Consider the following 5,613-nt stretch of genomic DNA (forward strand, 5'->3'; position numbering starts at 1 on the left):
CATAGGGTTTCCTAGGTTATGATCTTTATGGAAGGATCCTTGCTGGTGCAGTAGATAAGTGTTTGGCTTTTAACCAAGAGGTCAGCAGTTGGAACCCTCCAGCCCTCCGCGCAAGTAAGATGTGGTCTTGGAAACCCTATGGGGTAGTTCTACCCTGTCCTATAAGGGTTTGCTGAGTCGGAAGGAAGTCATCGGCAACGGATTTAGTTTTCCCTCAGTCTTTAAGGGAGCAGATTGCCAGATCTTTCTCCTGTGGAGCCTCTGGATAGGTTCGAACAGCCAGCTGAGCAGTTAAGCAGCTGAGTGCTTAACGTTGCACCACCTGGGCTCCTTTGCAGTCTCTCAAAAGGTTTACAATTCTTCATATTTCCTGGAAGTAATGTTTCACTCTTAATCCTATAATTCCTCCAGGACCGACTCTTTTGGAAAGCCAATTAGTATCCCGGACTAGTTCAACATCCTGAATTATTTGAATTTCCCAAACTGCCATAATTATCACATTTACAAAACAATAACCCATATAACCAATCATCTGGCTCTACCGCTCCTTATCTCTAAAGAAATATTGTTTTGCCTTGATATTCCAGTTTTCCACTCCAGGCCCTGCAGACAGCTTGCAAGGGGAAAAACGCTGTGCATATGGGTGGATGGGTGCACCTCCTGCTAGTCAACAGCAAGGGAGCCCACAAGGCCCTTCACTTGGCTTCCACTCAACTTGCCAACCAACTTAATCCACTTCACGCGTCCACACCGTGAAATGAAACTTTGCAAGCACAAATGCCAGGCAAGCAGCTTTGAGGTTTATCGGTGGAACCGGCTTCTCCGGTGGGACAGGAAGCGATGGGGGCGCTCCTGAGTGAGGAGTTGAGGTGGTCCACACCCAGCAACTGAAACCGCTGCTGTGAACTCCCAGCTCCTCTGCGTCCCATTCCCTAATTCCTCCCTTTTTCTTTCCAATTCTCTTCTGTTCTTTGCAGTCTCTCCTCCTTCCTCAGCTATTTTCTGAGGGTTTCTGGGAGTTCAGTTCCTGAGGAGTAGACTAGTGGAAAAGGAGACCAGGCAGCGAGGCAGAAAAGCCCGGGGAGAGCAGAAGGGGAGCCGGGATTTGCTCTCGCTTTTTCCCTCCGGGCCCGAAACCTTTCTACCTCCTAAAAAAGGATCAGCGGTGGCACGCGGAACAGGGAGTAACAAGTTCTGTTCCCAATTTAAAGAGGTTTTCTTTCTTTTTTTTTTTTAATCCTTCATTTAAAGGAAACACTAAGGTTCCACTGAGACTTGAACTCAGATCACTGGATTCAGAGTCCAGAGTGCTCACCATTACACCATGGAACCACCACAGGCTTTGCAATCCTCTGGAGGTAACCCAGAAAAATCCCAGTGCCTTTGAGTCCATTCCGACTCATAGCGACCCTATAGGACAGAGCATAACTGCCCCATAGAGTTTCCAAGGAGTGTCTGGTGGATTTGAACCCCCAAATCCACAGCCCCAAGGGAGTCTATTCGGACTCATATCTATAATCATTTCAATTGAAAAAAATAAATAAAAGAAAGAACAAATCTCTTGCAGACTCTTAGGGACAGTGCATGAGTATCTGTGTAAATACTCATTTAGCATCCATAGTTTCCACGACTAATCTCAAAGCAGTCCTCTATCAGAGGCGACTTGAGGATCCTTGACCTGTGTGAATGAACTCATCCATCTTGCTTTCTCTCTACATCTCTCCTTTTATTGACTTCTGTTATTTCATTCGCATCTCAGGAAATGGAGGTAAAATCCACTTTGGGTTTCAGGCGATGGCACAGCTCTTTAAGCTTCTGTCAGAAATCATATTCTCGGCCTCATTTACCAGAGTTTCCTGCCTCAAGGTGAAATTTCTGCAAACAACAGTGTTATTTTCCTTTTCTTTGCCTCCACCCATTTCTCATTGCCCAGGGAAGGCAGATGATTGTAACAGCAGGACTTGGGAGTTCCGGGGTGCCTTGTCCAAACAGCACCTATTACGCTCCAAAGCCACCACAGCTTCCTATGTGTAATATAGAAAGGTGTCTCAGCAGTGTTGTATCTGGGGAGTGAGTTCACCAGGCAGAAGAACTCTCATTTTCTTCTTTATACATTTCTTTTTTGGTAAGTTTTTCTTACAACAAACATATTTGTTAGATATACAACAAAAAACAACTAACCTTGTCTAACATTCATAGACTCAGACAAACCAGACTAACCACATCTGCTGTGACTTAAAATCAACCATATGCTGTTGAGGCTACAAGACAGGGCTCTGGCACTTAACACAGCCACAGTCTGTTTTCTGAGAGCTTGGCCACGTCCATTACATTCCAATTTCCCAATGTATCATGGCCAAGAAACTTCACAGTTTTTTATTTGTTTTTGAAGCGCAGTAAAGATTTAACTTCATTCAAAGAGAGTACTCTTTGTCCTTGGTTTCTTGAAGATAACTCTAAACCAAAGACAAGCAAGCAACAAACAAACAAAAAACTAAACACCTTCCTGTCAGGTTGATTCTGACTCCTAGTAACTCTATAGGACAGGGTAGAACAGCCCAGTAGGGCTTCCAAGGATGGAAATCTTTACAGACACCCATTGCTCCATCTTTCTCCCTCGGAGTGGCTGGTGGGTTCAAACCATCAAGCCTTTGGTTAGAAGCCCAGCTCTTCCCACTGTTTCTCCAGTGCTCCTTGACTTAACTTTAAATGTTTGAAATTTGCTGAGTAATTGAGGTGCTTTTGTTTTCTATAGGCCTCCAGACCACACTTGAGGGTTTATGCTAATAAGGTGACTCAAGTGGGGGCTGGCAAGGCTAGAAAGAAGACCTCCTGATATCAGCCAACCTGGGGTGAGGGGTGCAGAGGCTGGGGGAAAGGTAGGAAAGGAAGGGTAGTGCAGCTCTTTTGGAGACAAGGACTCTGCATGTTCAGAACCTTCCCAGTCCTTCCGTATGTGTCTCCTCCTTTGTATCCTTTTTGCTATAAAACTGTAACTGTAAGTACAGGACTTTCTGTGAGTTCTGTGACTCATTCCAGTGAATTATCAAACCCAAGGTGGTAGTGAGAGCCAGTAGGTCAGAAGTGAGGGGAATGAGCACCTCCAAGCTTAGGGCTGGTATCCTGAAGGGGTAGAGGGAACTTCTGAGTATGTAGCCAGCAGGTCAGAAGTGAGTGGGTCACGAGGACTCACAAGGTTGCAGCTGGTGTCTGTGCCCTTTACTTGTGAGGCCTCCTCTAGCTCCAGATGCTTAGTTAGGGTCAGAGGAAGATGCTGCATGCGCACCTGCTGTCAGAACAAAAGTGGAAGAGAATTGAATTGATAGTAGGTAGATTTGGGTTGATGAATAAATATTTGGTGTTAGAGAAGTGGGAATTGATTTGGGCTTTTCCTACATGTAAATATATCAAGATACTCAGGGGCACCCATTGCTGTGTCACAGAGCGGGTGTATCCAAGTTGCCTTACAGTATTGTCTGATTATTTCATTTATGAACACAAAACACCGCAACACTAAATATGTGTGTAATAGATGAAAACTTTGTATTTAAATTATACACATAGTTTTAATACATTACAAAGAGATTATTATCATGTATTCCTTTGGCAGTCAAAATTGCCTTTCTTCTTCCTAAAGCTAGTTTCTGCCTTCGAAAAGTGAGTTGGATCTCTTAGGCTAATGATTTCAAAATGGTTAGACTGCATATAAGACACTAAAGAATGACCTGGTCATGCATACACATAATGGAGTTCTATGTGGCCAAAACGTGAGGGTTTCTATGGACTGCTGCTGAGTTATTGCTAGGATAAATTGTTTATGTAAAAAAAAGCAAAGCAAGAAGTGAAAAAATGTATACAGTAATCTACCTTTTCTTTAAGAAAGGAGAGGATAGAAGTGTTTGTACTTATTATTAATACTTGCTTATTTTTCAGGAAGGATATACCAGAAGGTAATAAAAACGTTTTCATCTAGGGAATGTGGTTTAAGCTATAGGCATGATGGTGAGGCTTTGCTAAGTATTATCTTTTTTATATAGGTTTGATTTTTAAACCATGTGATGTTTTCCATTTTCAAAAAGGAGAAGAAAAAGAAAACACTACAATTGATAAACAAAAGCAGAAAATTTTAAAATTACCTGTTTATCAGAATGATAATACAATCACACAGAAAATATTCATGTGAATTTTTTCATCTCTTTCCAAATGCTCTCCTATATCAGCATCCATTTATTTTATTATTTTTTTAATAATTTTTATTGTGCTTTAAGTGAACGTTTACAAATCAAGTCAGTCTCTCACACAAAAACCCATATGCACCTTGCTACACACTGCCAATTACTCTCTCCCTAATAAGACAGCCCGCTGTTTTCCTCCGCTCTCTCTTTTCGTGTCCTTTTCACCAGCTTCTAACCCCCTCCACCCTCTCATCTCCCGTCCAGGGAGGAGATGCCAACATAATCTCAAGTGTCTACCTGATCCGAGAACCTCACTCCTCACCAGCATCCCTCTCCAACCCATTGTCCAGTCCAATCCATGTCTGAAGAGTTGGCTTTGGGAATGGTTCCTGTCCTGGGGCAACAGAAGGTCTGCGGGCCATGACCACCAGGGTCCTTCCAGTCTCAGTCAGACCATTAAGTCTGGTCTTATGAGAATTTGGGATTTGCATCCCACTGTTCTCCTGCTCCCTCAGGGGTTCTCTGTTGTGTTCCCTGTCAGGGCAGTCATCGATTATAGCCAGGCACCACCTAGTTCTTCTGGTCTCAGGATGATGTAGTCGCTGGTTCATGTGGCCCTTTCTGTCTCTTGGGCTCGTCCTCGTAAATCACCTTGTGTCTTTGGTGTTCTTCATTCTCCTTTGATCCAGGTGGGTTGAGACCAATTGATGCATTGTAGATGGCTGCTTGCTAGTGTTTAATACCCAAAACTCCACTCTTCAAAGCTGGATGCAGAATGTTTTGTTAATAGATTTTATTATGCCAATTGACTTAGATGTCCCCTGAAACCATGGTCCCCAGACCCCTGCCTCTGCTACGCTGGACTTCGAAGCATTCAGTTTATTCAGGAAAATTCTTCGCTTTTGGTTTAGTCCAATTGTGCTGAACTCCCCTGTATCGTGTGCTGTCTTTCCGTTCACCTAAAGTAGTTCCTATCTACTATCTCATTAGTAATACCCCTCTCCCACCCTTCCTCCCTCCCCTCTCTTGTAACCACAAAAAATGTTTTCTTCTCAGTTTGAACTGTTTCTCAAGTTCGTATAATAGTGGTGTTGTACAATATTTGTCCTTTTGCAACTGACTAATTTCACTCAGCATGATTCCCTCCAGGTTCCTCCATGTGATGAAATGTTTCACAGATTCCTCACTGTTCTTTATCGATGCGTAGTATTCCATTGTGTGAATATACCATAATTTATTTATCCACTCATCCATTGATGGGCACCTTGGTTGCTTCCATCTTTTTGCTATTGTAAACAGAGCTGCAATAAACATGGGTGTGCATGTATCTGTTCTTGTAAAGGCTCTTATTTCTTAGGATACATTCCAAAGAGTGGGATTGCTGGATCATATGGTAGTTCTATTTCTAACTTTTTGAGGAAGCGCCAAATCGATTTCC

The 5,613-nt window shown here is 43.0% G+C and overlaps 1 non-coding gene across 1 annotated transcript; it reads right to left on the reverse strand.

Annotated features, from left to right (window-relative positions):
- Positions 1–1,260: 1,260 nt before the first annotated feature.
- On the reverse strand, positions 1,261–1,332 carry TRNAQ-CUG (transfer RNA glutamine (anticodon CUG)). The gene has a single exon. It is a non-coding gene; the product is annotated as a tRNA-Gln (tRNA).
- Between the last annotated feature and the right edge of the window lie 4,281 nt (positions 1,333–5,613).

The sequence above is a fragment of the Loxodonta africana genome, chromosome 3 (assembly GCF_030014295.1).
Source record: "Loxodonta africana isolate mLoxAfr1 chromosome 3, mLoxAfr1.hap2, whole genome shotgun sequence".
Lineage (NCBI taxonomy): Eukaryota > Metazoa > Chordata > Mammalia > Proboscidea > Elephantidae > Loxodonta > Loxodonta africana.